Genomic DNA, 17,733 nt, shown 5'->3' on the forward strand with positions numbered 1-17,733 from the left:
CATTTGGAATAGTCCTGATTCATGGTGAATTCGGGCACACAGCTTACACGGGAGTGAAAAGATCATTTTAAAACTGTTACTTTGCACTTACATGCCTTTCCCTACGTTGAAGTTTCCCGGGAGTGGCTGCAGTATCTGTGATCAACACCCTCATCTCATTGAGCTAAGAGCTTTTCTGGTGACCTTTCCTGTCGACTTTTCCCGTTTTTACTTCCTCCGGCGGCCATGGGTGCAGCCTGCAAGTTCCATGGACAAAACGGCAAGCGCCATGAGCAGAGAAACACTGAAATGAGCATTACCTTATATCTTATTTTCACCAAATGTCGCCATTTCTATCTGAAGGGATGTTACGAAAGAAGCATGTCTCCTGTTGTGCCTCCTCTGATGCACAGCAACATCCCGGCTCCGTTGGACGCCTCGCGGCGTGGGGAGGCCGGCTGACCGTCCCGTGTTGGTCGGGGCGGGTCGGCCGACCGCGCCAGGTCGGCTCCGAGGCTGGCACGGTGTGCTCCGGCACAGAACGGCCAGTGTGCTCCGAGGCTGGCCGGGTGTGCTCCGGCACAGAACTGCCGGTGAGCTCACGAAGGGACCGGCCGGTGAGCTTGCCGAGAAGGTGAGGCTCGCCGCAGGTGCTCACAACCGTGCGGCGCTCACAAATACTGCACACAACCACCTGCCTGCAAACCAAAATTCGTGTGTCCATTGATATCGAACGCTAGGAGAGCGAAATATGGATACGAGTGTCGGGCACAGTACTGCGCAGTGTGCTGGTACTTACCTACTTGCACTGCGTTGTTTTGTTGTGAGCTCTAGATACACCCAGGTCTGTGAGCAGTGCCGTGCCGTGGTGTTGTTATTGCGCAGCGGCACCACAACGGCTCACAGCAGCTGTGCTCATCCTCTGTGCCGCTGTGCTGGTCCTCTGTGCCGCTGTGCTGGGCCTCTGTGCCGCTGTGCTGGGCCTCTGTGCCGCTGTGCTGGGCCTCTGTGCCGCTGTGCTGATCCTCGGTGCCGCTGTGCTGGGCCTCTGTGCCGCTGTGCTGGGCCTCTGTGTCGCTTTGCTGGGCCTCTGTGCCGCTATGCTGATCCTCGGTGCCGCTGTGCTGGTCCTCTGTGCCGCTGTGCTGGGCCTCTGTGCCGCTGTGCGATCCTCTGTGCCGCTGTGCTGCTCCAGTTTGGGCTGGCGGTGCGGCGCGCTGTCTGTTGAGCCGCCGTCACCGGGGCGTGAGAAGGCCCGCTCGGCGGTTCCCTCGACCCGGCCGAGTTCCGAGGGAACAGCTATCCGGGAGGGCACTGACTCAGCCGGCCGGGCGAGATGGGTCACCCGGCGGATGACCTTCACTAAACAGCGCGTCCCTGGGAATGAAAAAACACTGCTTCCGAACCCTGACGTGGACACTATGGTCCACGAACATCGGCTTTTTGTGTGACAAACTAATGGGGGCTTATCACCGAATCGCTAATCCGACTCGGCTGGCCCGGCGCACGGCGGTTCGGAGCGAGTCTCTGCAGCTCCGACCGGTCGCGGCCGACCGGGCTGTGCCGGCGCACCCCCGGCCGTCCCCGTGCCGTCTGCGCCCCGCTCCCCTCTCCCCCACGCACACCCACTCCGTCGCGCCTCCATCTGCGTCGCTAGCGACAGCGCGTCTCTGCGCCGTCGGCGGTTCCCAGGTGAATAAATTACCCGCACCGAAACTGGCCGGCCGGCCGAGCGGGCCATTTTTCAGCGCGTGGACGCCGGCCGGCCGTGGCGCCGCGCCGGGATGGTGGTTTTTGTCGTCCGCTCTCGGCGCTGACCGGCCGGCGGGAAGGCGGCCGTGCCGAGAGTGGGGTAGTCTGGGAGGACCGTGGTGGGGGTGGGGTATGTGGCCGAACTGTGCAGGGAGTGGAGGGGGAAGGGTACGTATAGGCAGGTTGGGGCGAGACGAGCCACGCGGACGGCGGGGTGGGGTGGGCGGGCTGAACGGGCTGGCAGTGAGCTCAGACACACCGGCCCCCACGGGAGCAGCAGCGGGCGCTGATCTGATGGCATGGGATGGAGACTGAGGACGGCGGCCGGCGGAGGATGGTTACGGTCAGAGGCTGCGGCTGTCAGAGGGCGGTCGCCGCTGCGGGCACCTGAGGAAACTCGCACCTGGGGGCAGCGCACGATAGCGGTAGCGGAGCAGTGGAGGCTACACTGCTGCAGGTAACGGAGTGTGACCGCGACTGTATGAGGCAGCGACCCTCGCACATCCAGAACCTGGCCCGCTCATCACCGACAACTGCAGGGAATCTGGCCTGATCGCGGCTCGGTGTTGATCTTTGAGCAACAATGGTGCTTTAGAGTGTTAGTGTCTGCACACAGACGTAGCGGATTCGGCATGCATGTTGGCGTCACTCTGCCGTCGTGCGGTGCATCCGTATAAGCTCAGCGCTGATGCTTGCAGCAGAATACAGACAGATGTCAGCTCAGCACCTGCACATACAAGGCGACATTCACTCCCACGGAGACGGACAGCCCGTCCGACTGTGGTGTCATGTTTTCCCATGACTGCTGTCAGCCTACCGGACATGTCCCCGAACCAGAATTAAAATCACGATTAACTGTTACCCGAGCTATAATTTCCTGCTACCCCAGTTATATTTCATTCTGCTCGGTTGAAGGCGGCTGCAAAGCGGGTTATCACTGTGTGCCATCAGCACTAATGCCCTGCATTTTGGACATGTTCAGGCAGCGGCCGCGCCTCCGCACTCGCCGGGATCCGGCCGGGCTCGGTGTCCGACACGGGTCCGCCCCGGGTCCCGCGGGACGACCACCCTGGACAGCGAGTCCCGCGGGACGGCCACCCTGGAGAGGGGGTCCCGCGGGACGGACACCCTGGACAGCGGGTCCCGCGGGAAGGCCACCCTGGACAGTGGGTCCCGCGGGACGGACACCCTGGACAGCGGGTCCCGCGGGACGGCCACCCTGGACAGTGGGCCCCGCGGGACGGCCACCCTGGACAGTGGGTCACGCGGGAAGGCCACCCTGGACAGTGGGTCCCGCGGGACGGCCACCCTGGACAGTGGGCCCCGCGGGACGGCCACCCTGGACAGTGGGTCCCGTGGGACGGCCACCCTGGACAGTGGGTCCCGCGGGACGGCCACCCTGGACAGTGGATCCCGCGGGACGGCCGCTGGACGGCGCGGCGGGCTGGGTCGGGAGCGCCGGCGGTGTGGCTTTGTCCGTCCCAGTGGGCCCGCCGAGCGAGGCTGCACGAGTGCCGGGACCACACCTGTGTCCTCGCGGGGCTTACACGGGTGCTGAAAAGGGGCCCCGCAGAGCTCGTTAGGAAGCCGCTGGGACACTGCACGGATGGGGTCCACAGAGATGATATCCTCCACACGCTGTCCCAGCGAGGCCGAGGGAGATCACCGAACCGGAGATGCCCGATGGTATTCGCAGCTTCCCCCTGAGCTACCGCAATGGATACATGGGTGGGGCGATAGACTCTTTTGGTGATCCCTACGAAACAGTAGACGCCTAATCTTCAAGATACATTTGGAAAAGCGACAAGAAATTTATTTATTTTCGGCTCCTCGTTGGGAGGTTTTGCAGCGCTAACTTGTACGTTCAATTAACATCTTATTTCATCTGGAATGGTCCAATTATCGCTAAGTATGGTCGGCAGCCGGTAGTAAATTATATGCACTCAATAATGGTGAGATGAGGTCTTCTCGGACACATCAAGGCGCCCTTGTTATTCGATCTGGCCGCCATCAGAGAGGCACTAAGTGTCGGTCAATGCCGACCGGTTCCTCGCAGCGCGCCTATCTGCGGCTGCCATCGGCCCCATACGCAGCACCTGCTGACAGCAGCCTCTCGGGGCTCTAGCCGAGCTCTCAGAGGAGGCTGAGAAGAAGGAGGAGGATGCTGAGTGATTTCCGGGAACGGCTGTAACAGCTCCGTCGGCCAGCGGCACCGACCCAGGGTGGCTGCACTGACTCGGACTGATCAGACTCGGACTGCAGCGCGTGCAGCCGAAAGGACTGGTCATCCAGATTCCGCGCTGATTTTCTGATGGCGGCGTGAAGAAAAGGACAGTTCCAGGAGAGGACATGACATTGCTTACTGTAAGATTGGAAAAACTTCCTTCAGTCACAATAGAGCTCATGAAAGCGGTTCAGCTGATCTACACTGGCCACCTTGTGGGCGGGACTCAGCGGTACCCCACGGCCGTATACTCACTCCACAATATCCTGTCGACAGGCCGCCCGATCCGAGATCGGTCCGAACAAACGAGCCCCAGTTGCCGCCGCAGCGAGCGGTCCGCGCACGATCTCTATCGGCGCGGTGACAATGCGACGGCCGGCGGGCGCTCCACTCCGGGTCGGTCGGCTCACCCCTCCCGGCAGCCGCCGCCGCCGCCGCCGCCGCCGCCCCCGCCCGGCCGACTGGGTGGTCCGGCCGCCCGCCGCCGGCCCTCGCCGCCAATCCGGCCGGTCACAATGGCCGTCCGAGGCGAGCGGCAGGTCGGCTCTCCTCTCCGAGCAGCGGCCCGTCGCCGTAAAAAGGCCCGTGTCCAAACGGGCGTGTCTCGACGACAGGGAGGTCAGGGAGTGGGGCGTCCCGTGGGGCCGCCGGCCGGCACCGGACTGTGGGCGGTACTGCGGGCACAGCACGGCTGGTGACCAGGCTGGTGACACGGCTGGTGACACAATTGGTGACACAGCTCAGTATGGTGAAACGGCCAGGCACCATCACTATTAATGGTAGCACCATCCTCAGATCAGTTAGGCTGTCTATATGCAGCGTGGGGACGTCCGATCAGGGACTTTCCTTGCCTGGTGACGTCCAGTTGGCAACTGTCATGGGCCGGTCGACGTCTGGTGACTGGTCAGGGCTGTCATAGTGTCATGGGCGGGGGACGCCGGATCTGGAGCTGTCGGTCGCCAGGGACGTCTGCTCAATGCTGGTCCATGGGCGGCGGGTGTCTGGTCCGCGATTGTCATTGTGTCCGGGCGACTGGCGACTGGTTCGAACTGTCGGTCGCCGACCACCTAGCCGGGTGGCCCGGCACGCTAGCCGCGGTGACAGCCGCAGCACCATGTCGCTGATTGAAATATGCAGGACTTCTGCACAGGTTTGGCCACAATGCTGCCACTTATCGGCTGCACGGAATTTGTCATGTGCGGGCGCTGCAGATCGTATTTGATCCGTTATTAGCGCGTCAGTACAGATTGGTCGGCTGCTTATCGGAGCCTTAATCCGTGTGTTACAGGTGAAATCGGCGCCACATCGACAAACAACCAGGCATTGAATGCATTAACAACAATCGGGTACCCAAGGACATATTTCTGATGCACAATGGGGTCATTCAGTACATTCTCATGGACCACCTGCTGGCCAATGTCGCACGAGCTGACGGAAAAATGACACCCACTGAGAGGAGTCGCCCTCGCCGCGGGACAGCTGTCTGGTCGACAGGAGAACAGCGGCTCAGCGGCTGCCAACCGGGTGTCCTGCAGCAGTGCCGGGAGTACCAGCAGCAGTCCCAGCACCAGAAGGGCGTCCCGGCAGTCCCATTAGTCCCAGCAGCGGTCGTCCCGTCTCAGCAGTGCCGGCCGCCGGAGAAAGTCGCCGGTGCCGCGCGCGTCCCGATCGGCGGCCGGCGTCGCTGGCAGGTGTCTGTCCTAGCCACCCCACTCAGAGCCAGCAGTCAGCACCCACCAATCAACGGCCAGAGTCCGTCAGCCAACGGGACGCGCCCGCCGCCACCCCGAATTAGCTCAGCTCCAGTCACCTTCAAATTGAAAACTGTAATTATGATGTGCGGTAATTACGGCGATGTTGCGGCAATTTTGGCGCTGTTCGCTCGGCGGAGGATGCGCCCTCCTGGTCCGGCCGTATAGCCACGTCACTGAGACGCGCTCGGAGGAGCCGCCGAGCGTCAGCTGGCGCAGCGTGTCGGCGGCTGTGGCGGCGGGGCCACCAGATGCGGCCCGCCTCGGCGGCACTCTGCGCCGCGCCGCTGCTAAGAGCCGGTCATTAGCGGCTGAGCGCGGCGATGGCGGCGCGGTGGCGGCGTCGGCCGTCAGCGGCGTCTGATCGGACCACTGTGGCACTGCGCTAACCTCAGCGGTGGCACTGCGCTGACCTCAGCGGCGGCGGCGGGCCGCTGACTGCCGAGACTGCTGACTGTTCAGTGTTCAGCCCGGGGGTGCTGACTGGAGACTAAAGATTCCTGGTGAATGGTGATCCTCCCCATCCACCGGATCGCCCTCGCCACCTGGCGCGACGCGCCGCGACTGCGCCGTCCCTCTACGCCGTCCCTCTGACCGCCCTGTGGCCATTCTTATAAAGAAAAGAACGGAGGGACGCTCCGTCATTTCTGAGATTAGACGGAATTTGGTTATCATAAAAGGACGAAGACGAAAGACGGAACCCGTTAAAAGAACGAAGCCAGATTGACGCTACCCCCACCCAAAAGGACGCGTTTCCGTATCATAAAGAGACAAAGACGCCTCTGGTGACGTAAGACTTTGCGTTGTTCGTGAAAAATAACGCATCAGAAATAGCGCTGCTCTTCAGCAGCGCTTTTTTACGGCATTGATACGATATTTAGCTAGTTGCGAGAGCAACTTGTGCGAAATGTGTTTCAGGCTGCGTGCTAATCGATATGTGAACTGTATGACATTGGTCGGGAGTTATTTCACACGAAAATTAGTCAATTTCACATGCAGACCAAGTACCTATAGACCGCCACCTTATCGTTCTGCAGCTATCGTTGTTTATCGGGCATACACATTAACAGGCAGGATTGGACACCTTGAGATGCAATATCCAGTAAGTGGTAGGTGTTTACTGTTTGCAACTGCCTCCCAGTAGCTCCACCCTCACCTGGCCTGTGTCCTGTGTCCTCTGGCGCCTCGACTGGTATCACGGTTGGAGGTCTGAGTCACGTGGCACTACAACTTCTCGTTAGCACTTAAAGTTCTTGTTTGCACGCAGAGAAATTCGTATACACTCCACCACGCTCAAGCGCTCTCGCTGGACTGTCCTCGCTGTCCCCACACAGAGAAGATCCACAGGCCATTTCTTCCCCCGCTCCCCCTCCCCCCTCTTTAGCGTCAGTTCGTCAAAACAACACCTGCGCCCCCCGTCTCTCTCTCTCTCTCTCTACCTACTCCTTCCCTCTCTCCCTCCCTTTCATCCCGAGCCGCCGCGCGCGTTCGCCGCGCGCCGCGTCGTCCCCTTGAGCGAAAGATGCCTTATCAGTATCCCCTCCTCTTTTATCTCTACCGCTTGTCCCGAGCCGCCACGCTAACTCAGGGTGTCTGCGTTGTTCCCTTACCGCTTATTAGACATCCTATCACTGAGTAAGACATAGGCATTACCACATTTATACGCAAAAACAATCTTTGGTGGGTTTCAGCCTAGCAGGAAAGACTACAACATATTACATACTTCGCCTATCTATATTATTCTTGATCGTAGCCAAGGCCTCTGGCCAAGGCTATGTATCGTAGCAGACAACAGTCCCCGGTCCCATAAAAATTCAAATGTGATCCCAAATAATTGCAGGTTCTCATTTTATTATACCCATATAGCGATCACACAGTATTTTCTTAGTCTTATTGCATTCTTTGTGACGAAATTTATAAGAAAATATTGCAGGAAATAATTCCTGTTTCATTTACTAAAGCTCTTGATCATTTAGACGAAAAACGCATCCTAGCAAAACAACGAAGGGGGAGGGGTAGAGGGACGGAACCTTTATGATAACCAAAAAGGACGGAATCGTTTAATTCATTGAGTTCTTTTTTTTCCTTCCGTCCCTCCGTCCTTTTTCTTTATAAGAATGGCCTCTGTCCGTGACGGGGGGATCAGCTGCCCTGTCGACTGTCCTCCGTGACGTCATCACGGGCACCGGTGCACCATTGTGCAACTATACGAGTGGGAACTGGGAGGGGAGGGAGAGGGATCGCGGCACGCTCCGATCCCAGGGATAGGTACTCAGTACACTCACCGGCTTCGACCGTCCCGCCGCCAACCCAGCGGTGAGTGCAGCACTAATGACCGAAATGCATTAGTCGCGCCATCAATGGGGAGACGCCATTGGTGCAGCGGCACTCTCTTAGTGATGTCTATGTTTAGTGTTGCACTGTTGAGTATCGGCGGGATAAGCCTTCCAGTGTACGGTTGTCAGTGGACGATAACACCGAGTGTAAGACCAAAGCCAGCCTGAGCATTGAAACGGCAAGCTTGGGCTGCAGCAATAAACCTTTGTCCAGCAGGAAGGGCCATTGGGTGGTGGTTGTCACTAAGGTTGTTTACATAATCTTACTTTTTCCTACACATTTGTTAGCCTAAATGGCGACCTAACACACATTTGTATAAAGTGGCGCCTGTGGTGCTCCTCGCTCCATTACAGACACCCTGAATATGTCAGCCCGGTGTCAGTTGAACGTCCCGCGATAAATAAGGCTGACTCCGAGAGACCAAGGTCAGCGCTCAGGGCCTATCTGTCCCATCTTGACACCGCTCTCGGTGAGAAGCTGTATTGTTGACACGGGTGTGGTTGCCATGGTGACCGGGGACGACGTGCCAGCCGCACGCAGGACGCGTTTAATTTCATTCATGACATGGAAATACTGACGGGGCGGCGGCGCGGCGGCGCGGAAACACGGCACCGCGGAATGTGTCTCGCCTCGGTCCGCCGGCCGTCCCCCTCGGGACACTGGGCAGGGAGGACTGGTCCTCTGTCCGACCATCACAGCTAAGCGGGCCGAAGGAGAGCGACCTGGAGGGCGGCTTAGTCACATGGTCACAGCTACGAAGACAGGCACAACTCCAGAGGACAAACAGATATGCGTTAACACAGGGGCAGCCAGATTCAGAGACAACCTTCGGTGGAACGATCGCGGCCAGTGCCACAGGACAGCGCTGTGTGTCCGTGTGTCCGCCCCAGCGCCACTGCAGTGGCCGCCGCACAGCCTGAGGCCGTGGCTCGCGCTCCATTCCTCGGAGCTCGCGTGCGCGACCGAAGCCGCCGGACCGTCCGGGCGCAGCGTGGGTGCGGTTTTTGGGCGGCCGCGGAGACGGCAAGCGGCGGAGGCTCGCCTTTTTCTCCGCCGTGCGTGAAGCCGGGACGATACGCGGCGCAGACTGGCCTCTCTGCTCTGCAGACTCCATCTGACGAGCGGCCCGCGTGCATACTGATGAGGGCTCCCCGCGGCCAGCCGCCGGCCGGCCGGCTGCGCCGCGGCGCCCCCGGCGGAACACGTGCCGTCCCCGTCCGGCGGCCCGGGGAACTGGAGCGGCGCAGGTGCGGGGCACGGTACCCCAGTGGCCGGCCGCGCACTGCTCTGGGTGTCGGCCGCCGCCTCCAGTACCGCTGCCAAGGGCGGCGGGAGGTGAGCCCGCCGACCCGGGAGGCTGGTGGGAGGCGCAGCCACAACACCGCGCCAGCCGGCCGGCGCGGGCGTCGGTGATCGCCACTAATCCGCTCCCGGCACGCCAGACGCCCTAAACGTGGATTACCGAGCGCTGGAGTGGCCCACGAGGCGGCGGCTGAGCGGTATCAGACCGCTTCAAATACGCTGTAGCCGCGCCTTACTACATCTATAAATCCAGGGCCGTTGTACTGAAACACGCCAGGGTGTCGGGCCTTCCCTCCCCAGTGTAGCCCCACAATGCAAACTCCCTGGTATGTACGCTCGGGGTGCCGGTCGTTGGCACTGAAGCCCTCCACGAAGGGGCCTAGGTCCTTCCGGTCGCGGTGGTCCGGACACGTCAGGGCCGGGGGATGCTGGCCCTTCGATAATATTCCTCTCCAATCAGCCAGTGGAGCGCGGTGCGATGCGCTGGAGCCGTCCGGGTCGGGCGCGGCCGCCAGTTAATTGTGGCTCTCCGCGGGCCGCGGTCGGTCGGTCGACAGACCGGTTCTGGTGGCCGCCGCGCCGGTGGGTGCACCGGGCCGATCAGCAGCCGTCACTCAGCCGGTGGAACCGTCACTCGGCCGGCAGACGGACCCGGGGACAGGGACGACGACCGGACCGTCCCCAGAGTTTGGTCGGAGCGCCCCGCTCGTTAGGGGAACAAATCGGAGGTCACCGCCGCGCCGGAGACCGAGTCTCGGCCACGTCCGTTGAGCCGGGCGGATTAGACGGCGTCCCTACGAGGAAGTACTTTGTATTGTGGTCAGGCTGGAATGACGATTCCGGATTGGTAAAATTGATATGTCAACCACATGGTGCTGAAAGGAGCCAGATTATGGAAACATTACAACGCGGTGTGTATTTTTAGATAATGGGAATGATGTGCAACATACCCTGCATCTGAAGGACATGAATTCGATAGTCTGAAGCGATTGGAGTTATGTGTAGTCGGGTTGTCGTCGGTGTGAGTGTCAACTTCTATAATAGAAGACGATTCCGCTCGCTGCTTGATCCCAAAGTAGCAACGTCGGAGCTATAAGACATGACATGGCGATGGAAGCAGAAGAATCTGACGAAAAGACAGATGGTGGCAGAGCCAGCCAACAGAGTCGGTAGGTACGACAGATGAGAAAAAGAAAAACAAGTATAGGCAGAACCCATAGAATTCTATGGGTTCTGCCTATACTTGTTTTTCTTAATCACGGGAGATGACACGCACGAGGAGAGGGACGGGGCCAGAACTCTACCAGGACCGAGCACGGCCAAAACACGAGAAACTCCATCCAGCTAACTTGGCGAAGACTCGGCGAGAACACGAGCGGAACTCCGTCGGAACACGACCAGAACACGGGCGGAACTGGCTGCCGTCGCCGAGCGGCTGCCGCTGGACGCGATGACGCCGCACTCTGGCCGGACGATGGATGGCGACCGATGACGCCGGTGACGCCGGTGACGCCGGTGGCGGCGATGACGATCGATGTCCGGCGGCGCCGGCGCGGTCAGAGGCCGGCAGATGGCTGACAGACTGCCGGCGTCCCCGGCTGCCGGGCACCGCGGCGGAGTACCGTGTGTGGAGCGGAGATCCCCTCCGCCCTGGGGGTGCCGGGCCGGTACCCTGCGGGCGTGTACCGCTCACCAGTACTGTCCAGTACCTGAGTCACGCCCGGGCCGCCGCCGCCCGGCCAGCTGCGGCAGATGGGCGGGTACCGGCAGACCGAGCCGGTACCCTGCGGGCCTGTACCGCACACCAGTACTGTCCAGTACCTGAGTCACGCCCGGGCCGGCCAGCCGCGGCAGATGGGCGCCAGCGGCGGCGCACAAAGACAGCGGGCTCGTTATCTGGACTCCGAGACAAACGCAGCGCGCTGTAACGGCGGCGGCGGACAATCGTGGCGCGGCGCGCTGTGACGCCCGTGACGCCGTGTCGACAAAAGCGGCGGCGCCGATGTCGCGGCTAATTAGGGCGTTTTGACGGGCCGGCCAGTGTTTGCTGACGGAGTCGCCGGCTTTGTTCCGCGGGCAGAGATGATTTACAGCCTCCGAGGCCGGCTGGCCGACCCGTGAGAGGCAGCGGGCTAATGAAACTGGCACGCGAGGAACTGGAGCCAGCGTCATGTTTGTTCTGACTGTGGGTAAATGGATGAAATATTTCACCGCCTAATTACAGTTATTCAGGTCACTGAATTAAATGCTCCGCTGGTAGTGCCTAATGGCCATTGGCCGCACGGACACACTGGGTTTCCGCCAAATCGCACCTGACCTCGTAGGCCTCACATCGCGGGGCAGACACCTCACCAAAGGACACGAGGTCTTTGTTAGGGCACAGTGGGTAACCCTTTCTCGGCTTTGGCCCGATTTGTGACTACAGGTGGGTAATTTAACACCTGAATGACCACAAAACTGGCGGCGCGGCGAGTGAAGAGCCCGTTCTGCGTCCTTCCTACCCGCAGTGGGCTCTTTGTCCACCTGGGCTGTGGAGCGGCCACGGGACAAAAAACCCAGCCCCGCCGCGGCCGCTCCGGTTTCCGCGGTCGGCATCACCGAACGGTCCTGACCGGCCCGGGGGACGGGCCGCGGCGCGGCGGTGAGGGTGGGCAGAGGGCAGAGGACGGAGGGTGGACTGGAGAGTCTGTCCAGCACGGAGCGGTCCACCGGCCCGGCGGCGCCGCCCGGGGCGCTGAACTGCACTGCCCCGCCACCCGCCGCGCCGCGCACAGACGCCCACAGAGACCCGAACAAACAGACTAAATGCACCAATTATTCTCGCTGGGCGGCGGGTTCTAATTTTCGGCCGAGTTGTCGGCTGCTGGTGCCGGTCTATAACGACCGCCGCCGACCCGCGAGATGGCCGCCGCAGATAGCGCCGCCTCGAACACGGCATCCATCCATCGCCGTGTTATGGGACAAAGCTCTCCTTTTGTAAACGTCCGCAGGACTAGATAAATATTTTAGCTGCCGTATTAATCCGTAATTTATAAGCGTCCAGAAAAGTTATGCCTTTCATGCTCTAATCGATCGGCCAGACGTAGCCTCAATTTTTTCCAATTAGACTAGGCATTTTCCAATCTCGGAAAGGTCCTGTTATAAATGGGTCGGGCTGGCGGACCGTTTCGGGCGTCTCCAGCAGCCTGGCGCTGCAGACTGTGGCGAACAGCCTGGGGTGCAGTCTGTAGTCCGGGTCTGCAGTCTGATGTCTGGGTTTATAGTCTGGGATGTACTTTGTACGGCATACGCCCTGACTTGGGATTAAAATGCAGCAGAGTAGTTAGTAGAGGCGGACGAGACCAAGAGACAAAACTGTGGATTCGCGCACAGGACTGGCGAGGACCCGGCGCGGGGCCGTGTAACGTGACTACGCGTCCGGCCTTACGCCCGCCAGCCTGTCCGAACTCTGCAAAAACCCGACTAACGACATGCCTGGCCCGCTAAACTGGACGATAAGCCCTATACGAACATCTTAATGGCCTCCAATTGACTGGATGCCAGCACCGTTTTCACTCCGTGGTTGTTTGAAAACACAATTCGCTTGGACTATTTCCCGTGATTGTAGCAGCAATACTCAACTTGACTGAGCAATTGTAACTCGTGCATAGTGCCATGTAATCGGGGGACAATGGCACACCGATTATCATACGCCAAAGCTTTTGAGGGTATGATTCAGTGGCGTAGCGCGTGTGGTTATTCTGTCTTGCACTGTATTGCTAGTTTCATATACGTAATCTGATTAAGCAGTGTGAAAACTTGTGTCAAGTTTGCCGAATAATACTGTCATTATTTATTTTACTACACAGCATTCTCACAAACAAGGATCTGCTTTCGGCCTGTCCTGCACATAAATACCTACCCGGAAATCCAGTGCCGTGTGATGGATTAGGGCAAATAGCGTCCGAGCTGAGGATGAGGAGGAGCAGCGGGTGCCTCAGTGCCCTGTCTATCAGACTTTGTCCCACCGACCGTCAGTCCATCTGAATGCCAGACTCCCCACACCCGCGGCCGAGGCGTCTCGACCGAGCGTCTCTGCCGGTCGGCCGACCGAGCGGTCCGCTGAGCGCCTCTGCCGGTCGGCCGACCGGGGCGAGCGTCTCTGCCGCACGGCCGGGCCGGTTTTCCGCACCGCTGGCCCTGTCGTGCCGCAGCCGGGACCACAGCGCGGCCAAACAGGTTTTTGTCCGCCCACCGGGCCGCGAGGATGCGCTCCTGTGCCGGCGCCACAGTCCCGGCGCGGTCTGGGGCTCGGCGCCCCGGGGCGCACCCCCACACCGTGGCGCGGATACGTTCGTGTGCTCCGCCGCAGTCTCCGTCCCGCGGCCGCCGCCGCCATCTCCACTGAAATAGCCGTCAATCGCCGCCGCATTGTCCTACAGATGTCTGCGGAGTTGTTGCAGTCTCCCCTGTGCGTTTCGTTACGTTCTCTGCTGTTACCTGTTGTAACTTGAGCACAGCTGACGGCCCCGTATTGGCTTATGGTCGTCGATCGGCATCGTAATGGTGCAATTAATATCAGATGTGCCTCCTAAAAGTGCATTTATGCTTTAATCTGAACCCATGCATCCATCTATTTTTCTTTAAATGTCTGGTAGGAGTATACTTAAATCGGTGCATCTTATTTCTTTTTACACTAGATATTCCTTTTACCATAAGCAGCACAAACAGCTACTCAATTTATAAAACGGGGCCCGACCGTGTTAACAGCTGCCGATTGTAACGTGAGAAATGCTGGCTGTTTTGTTGGACCAGTGTGCCAGCGGCGCGTTATCATGCCTCGGAGGCCGGCACCGGCCCTATCTGGGCGATTCTCATGTTCCGAGAAAGATTGGCATGCCGATAGCGGAGAAACATCTCCGAATTCAATTAGCGCCGAGGAGCGCCAATGAGTCGATTCTAAATTTGAAACGCTAATAGACTAACAAATTGCCCTGAAGATGTTATCGCCGTGGGATTTGAATTGTGGTACATATCGGGGCATGACGGCACCAAAGATGAAAGCGGCTTCGTGCCCGGCATGTTTCTGAGACTCATTGGACTGAGACTCGTATATGGACTGATATGCTCCTGTCTAAATTATAAATGCTCCCAGCTTATGGAGCACATTTGGTACATTCTGTTGGCGGCGATATCAGCCGTATCATGATTGATTATATTGTATAATCGAAGCATATAGCGGCGTGGAAGACATGACTGAGATGATGTAGAAGAAAATGTCAAAAAATGTATCGGATGTTTCGTTTTCATCTGATGCCTGATGATTTGAATAGATATATGTTATCCGGCTTGAGTTGCAATTTTGTTTTGTTTTTTATTTTTTAGTTTGCTTTAATTGTTTTCTCATTCTTTTTGCTTTGTCGTCATTGTACCTATCGATTTAGCCTATGCATGGAGTTTGCCTCTAATTGCCAGAGCAGACCGCATCCCTTTAGCTCTTGGCTCTTACAGCTCCGTGCGGTCATGTACCACTCCTGAGTGATCACTATGGCTCCCGATACAATCATCAGCTGTCACCGGCACCGATGGCAACGGAGTCATCGGGCGTTACGGACGCTGGCCCACAGCGGTCACTGGCCGATCGGCAGCGCTCTCTCCCCTCGTCTCTCTCTCTCTCTCTCTCTCTCTCTCTCTCTCTCTCTCTCTCTCTTTCTCTCTCTCTCTCTCTCTCTCTTACACACATCAGAGACAGACAGGCTCTTCCCCTCTCCTGTCTGCAGCGCCGTGGCATTTCTTGCCTGCTTTATGCCGGTGTAATGATGGATTGCCCAACGGATGGGTTGGGGTGTGGAAACTGGGGTAAGGAACAACAATCATAAGTGGTGCAAGCACGCGCAGTGGCCGACACTCGCAGAAGGTTGGCGGCCTCTGACCGCCGCGCTGAACAGCCGGCCAGATTGACAGGAGAGAGTGATGAGGGGAGCTGCTGCACTGGGCACGGGGGCAGGTGGTGGCGTTTTAGGGGTGCATCTCTAGCTTGTTGTCCGACTCCCGGCGCGGTCCGACTCCCGGCGCAGCCCGACTGGACTCCCGGCGCGGTCCGACTGGACTCCCGGCGCGGTCCGACTGGACTCCCGTCGCAGTCCGACTGGACTCCCGGCGCAGTCCGACAGACCACCACAGTCCACAAAGGAACCGTTCGGCAGCGGCGTGTCCTCCGCCCCGCCGCTCTCTCTCCGCTCCACCGCTCTGCCGGGTGACAATGCCTCTGCTGGCAGCGGGCCGGCAGCGCCGCTGTCGTAACACCGACCCGAGTCGATGGAGCGCGGATAGCGGCTCGGCGCCGCGGAGCTACAATGCCGGCGCGGCGCGACCCCACCGCTAACAGCCGGCGGTCGGCACGGCGCGGAAGGAAGCAGCGACCCGAAGAAAACATGCCACTGCCGGCCGACTGCCACCGCCGCCGGGTTTTCCGTGACCTCCGAGGGCAGCGCGGCGGCGCGTTATGGCACACTTCAGCCTGACGGGGCCGGCGCCGGCGGCGGCCCTAATTAAATTCTCCCACACAGAGCCGGTGATCGACAGCCGAGCGACTCTCCAATTTTCTCCCGCCCGGCGCCGGTTTGTTGTGTGCCGATCAGGCAGAACCGCGGGCCGTTCTATGCACCGGCCGCGTGGGGCGACTTCGTTCACGTCTGCCGAGCGGCATTCATGGCGATCCGGCGGCCGGTCGGACGACTGTGGCGCGGCGGCGGCATTCTCCGGCGCGGCGGCGCGCGATGGCATTCTCGGCGCGGTGGCGGCAGGCGTGACGCGCCGCTGGAGCGCCACGCAACGGCGTCACGGTCTGGTGGGGGGGGGGGGAGGGGGGCGTTCGGACGGGAACCGGCTCACCAGCGTGGCCCTGGCTGCGAGTATCCGGCCCGACCGATCCGACCGACTGCAAACCGGAAAACGAACAGCCGGCCAGTGAGCGCCGGAGCCGCAGCATGGCCCCGTACGCGGCCGGTATTCATGAGCGGCCGTGCACGCTGCGGCCGGCCGCGCTCCTATCCCCCAACTGGCCATTACGAATCCCAATGAGCTGGTCCAGTTTGGAGTGGGGCACTGGCCGGTCTGCGGTACTGCGGTCAGCCGGCGCGATCGGCCGCCGGGGCGGCGGGCTCTCACGGGGGACATTGGACACGGGAAGGCCGCGCCGCCCGGGAGGAGACACGGAGCTCCGCTCAGCCGCGGGTACCAGAGGCGCGCTGTCGACAGGGAGGGGAGGGGTGTGGGGAGTGGGACGGTGCAGGCTGAACCCGCTCCAGCGCACTGCCCTGGGTTGAGCACGACTCCAACGCCAGTGTTAAAACCCTCGCCAGCAATGGCGACCGAGGAGGCGGCCCAGATTGAGCTTGTGATGCTGGTCAATATCGGTCTCGTGGTCAGCCTCTGGTCAGTGCCATTGTTTGCATCAGTCCACGATCATCTTCCGGTAAATGAATGGATGAAAAATGTATAGCACTGTTGATGATTTTTGCTGGTATTTCAATCCAAGCGATGTAGGAAGCGTTGATCGTGAACAAAAATGGTATGAGTGATTTCCGGTGGCTGAAATTCCTTTCATGTAAATGAGAACACGTGATGAAAGCTTCGTGACTGTTGCGGCGCCGCTGGTTCTCATTTCGTGTCTGCCAGCTTTCTCTTTTAGCGGCTTTACTTGTCACTCACACAGGTGTGCATTCAGAAGTCACGGAGTGAGAGGAGGCTCAGAGAGCGGCCATCGCCCACCGCTCGGCGATGGCCGCTCTAATTTGCTCTATTCGGGTGTCTTTAAGAGGAAGCCTTCTCCAGGCGCAGCTGCCGACACAGCTGATCTTCTGTGAGCGCTTTGACGGGGCTCTGTACCACGAGCGGCTGTCGTGAGACCCACGCTCCCCCCGATACCATCCCCACCCTGCGGCGGCTCCGTCCGGGCGCCTTCCTCTCGATATGGAGCAGTTTGGGGCGGGGGTGTCTAACCCTTCGCCCCGTCCAGTGCCGTCATTTAGGATAAACTACTGCGGTAATTACCCACTATAAACAGCTCAATGGGGACGCTCATGATAAATTGGATCATTGTGCGTCTAATCGTGCCATTAGGGCCTTACGCGTGAGATCGGGGCCGCCGCTGTGTGTTATTAATCCATCGGCCGGGAGTGACTGCCCCGCGGCCCGGGAACAAACACCACCATTGTTCCGTCCGAGCTGTTAGTGGATGCACTGGCACGTCGTCTGATGCTGGAAGATAGTGCTTGATAGCGCAGACTTTTTAACTTTTACTTTGGCTCGCGTTGCCGGAAACATTGCTAAATACGCACGTTGCCATATAGCGTGCTTAGATTTAGTGACAATTCATATATTATAGAGATAAAAATATTTAGAATA

General features: G+C 59.5%; 1 protein-coding gene across 1 annotated transcript in view; it reads left to right on the top strand.

Annotated features, from left to right (window-relative positions):
• The window catches only part of LOC122380839 (ankyrin repeat domain-containing protein 6-like), a 66,376-nt gene that overhangs the window by 298 nt on the left and 48,345 nt on the right, over nucleotides 1-17,733 (top strand). The gene's annotated exons all lie outside the window — the stretch shown is intronic.

This window comes from Amphibalanus amphitrite, unplaced genomic scaffold, assembly GCF_019059575.1.
Source record: "Amphibalanus amphitrite isolate SeventyFive unplaced genomic scaffold, NRLGWU_Aamphi_draft 000108F_arrow, whole genome shotgun sequence".
In the NCBI taxonomy this organism is placed as follows: Eukaryota; Metazoa; Arthropoda; class Thecostraca; order Balanomorpha; family Balanidae; genus Amphibalanus; species Amphibalanus amphitrite.